Source organism: Triticum dicoccoides, chromosome 6B (genome assembly GCF_002162155.2).
Source record: "Triticum dicoccoides isolate Atlit2015 ecotype Zavitan chromosome 6B, WEW_v2.0, whole genome shotgun sequence".
Taxonomy (NCBI): domain Eukaryota; kingdom Viridiplantae; phylum Streptophyta; class Magnoliopsida; order Poales; family Poaceae; genus Triticum; species Triticum dicoccoides.
In genome coordinates, this window is record NC_041391.1 from 35,573,607 (window position 1) to 35,576,817 (window position 3,211).

A 3,211-nucleotide genomic window follows, 5' to 3' on the forward strand; every position below is an offset into this window, starting at 1 on the left:
AATAGGTTAGTCCCAAAAATAATATGAAATAGCATATTAATGCCCATTAAACATTCAAAATAGATAATATAATAGCATGGAACAATAAAAAATTATAGATACGTTGGAGACGTATCAAATCGCAATGATCCGTGCCACATCAACTTGACCGAATGTTTGAGAAACCAACTCTTCATCCCAATGACTCATAACAGGGTCAATGAAATCACTTACTTTTAATAGTAAATTGCCTTCACGAGCCGCGATCACTTTCCTAGTAGGTGAGTTAGGGATCCATATTCATCATCCCAAACATTGATCCAACTACCATCACTAATCCTCCATATATGACCTCTTTTAAGTGTCTGCACCCTCGACATAATACTTTGCCATGTGAATGAGGCTCTTTTTTCGGAGCTGCATTCAAAATGTCACAATCTAGATAATATTTGGCTTTGAGAACACGGGCACAAAGGGAATCCAGATTATCAATTAATCTCTAAGCCTGTTTTGCAAGCAGGGCTATGTTAAACAATGAATATATTGAAATCCCATTCCACCTTATTTCTTTGGCACACACAACTTCCACCACGCAAACTAGTGCATTCTCCTCTAAATAACACTGTCATCCCACCAATAATGCAACATCGCGTCTGTAATTTCTTTACAAATCTGTTTTGAAAATTTGAAAACCCACATTGAATAAGATGGTATAGCCTGTACAATTGATTTGAGTAGCACTTCCTTTCGTCCTGTTAAAAGTTGCCTTTCCTTCCATCCCATAATTCTTTTCATAACTCAATCCACCAAAAACTCTAAACCCATAGTTGATGGTAAGCCTAGATAAGTATCCGACTCGGTCATTATATTCAAACTACTGCAAATTTGTTCCTTCATCTCAACTCTAGTATTAGGTCTAAAAACACACTTGACTTGTCCACACTAACCTTCTGTCCTGAAGTGGAACAATATGATGCAAGGATTTCTTTCAAACACTCAACATTCTCAGTATTGGCCTTCATCAGGATTATAAATCATCGGCAAACAATAGATTAGTGTTGGCCAGTGCTTCCCTAAACACCTTCACTCCCTCAAGCTTCCCTTTCTCGTCAACTTTATTCAGCAAAACAGTCAATCCTTCAGTACATAATAGAAACAAATAAGGCGACAATGGATCGCCTAGTCTCAAGCCTCTAGATGGTTTAAAAGTTCATGTTTCTTCTAAGTTAAAACATACACGGTATTCCACTATACTAACACATTGTATAACCAGTTTAACCCACTCTTCAGGTAATCCCAATTTCAACAGAACACCTTCCAGAAACGGCCATTCAACCCGGTCATATACCTTATGCATGTCCATATTCACTGCCCACAAGCCATTATGGCCATCTCTCCTATTCTTTATCGCATGAAAACTTTGATAAGCTACCAAGACATTGTCTATGATCATATGCTCATGAATAATAGCACTCTGTGTTGGGCTAATAATATCTCCTAAGAAAGGTTTAAGTCTTGCTGCTAGCATCTTTGAGATTACCTTGTACAGAACATTGCATAGGCTGATAAGCTGGAACTGAGTCACTTTCTCTGGAGAATTTATTTTCAGGATCAAAACTATAGCAATGTCATTCCAACCCGGTGGGATTGTACCTTAATTGACAACCTTCAACACTTGATCAACAAGATCTTCTCCAAGCATGGGCCAAAACCTCTTGTAAACTATCATGTGCAAGCCATCCGGTCTTGGGGCCTTTAGATCGCCAATATCGAAAAGTGCCTTCTTGACCTCTTCAGCCGAATAAGGAGCTAACAAAGCATTATTCATCTCCCGTGGTAACATTAAGTGTGTGACCCTACGGGTTTGAGAATATGCAGACATGACCATGACTCCTCTCTGAACAATAATCAATAGCGGGACCCGGATGCCCATATTGAGTCCTACATATTCGACGAAGCTCCTTATCGGTTTCAACCACAATGTCAAGGATTTAGTTAATCCCGTATACATTTCCCTTTGTCCGGTGATATGTTACTTGCGCGAGATTCAATCGTCGGTATTGCCATACCTAGTTCAATCTCGTTACCGGCAAGTCTCTTTACTGGTTCCGTAATACAAGAGCCCCGTAACTTAACACATTTGTCACATGCTTGCAAGCTATTCATGACGGTGTATTACCGAGAAGGCCCAGAGATATCTCTCCATCACACGGAGTGACGAATCCCAATCTCGATCCATGCAACCCAACAAACACTTACTAAAATACCTATAGAGCACCTTTATGATGATCCAGTTATGAAGTGACGATTGATAACCCACAAAGTATTCTTCCGGTATTCAGCAGTGGCATGATCTCATGGTCTAAGGAACATATATATACTTGACATGAAGAAAGTTGTAGCAATTAAACTAAGTGATACGATCTGATGCTAAGCTTACTATATATTGGGTCTATCCATCAAATTATTCTCCTAATGATGTGATCCCCTTATCAAATGACAAATCATATCTATGGTTAGGAATCCTTAACCATGTTTGATCAACGAGCTAGTCTAGTAGAGGCTTACTAGGGACACAATATTCGTTTATGTATCCACACATGTATTTAAGTTTCCGGTCAATACAATTGTAGCATGAATAATAAATATTTATCATGAACAAGGAAATATGATAATAACATATTTATTATTTCCGATAGGGCATATTTCCAACATCCTACGGGTCCTGGATTGCACACATTATCCCACGAGACATAAGATGATCGTGATGTCTATGGCCCAAGGAGGGTAGTTGCGGCCATTGAGGGCGAATGCCTCAAATTCTCTAGCCATCAGCTACCTATATTGGTAGACTAGAGATAATTAATTTATGATGAGTAAATAAAAAACCATCATGGTTTATGTTGTAATGAACTTTGCAAAATTAGTGAAAATTTGAAGAAGTTGGCTTGAAACTATTTGTATGAACTTCAAATTCTTAAGCATAACACTTTGTAGACAATCCCCCAAAGAAATTTCTGGAGTAGATCTAGAGCATAATCCGATGAAATCAGTAGATACTTTCACTTCAAATGCCTTATGTCATGACTTAATAAAATGTATGGGAGAGCACTTTGGCAATCATATAGGAGATCACTTTGGCAATCATAATGTCAAAAATGACAACATATAGGATTAAACAGTAAAGGTAGATAATCTGCAATGTAGTAGATCTACACTCTACCACGTGATC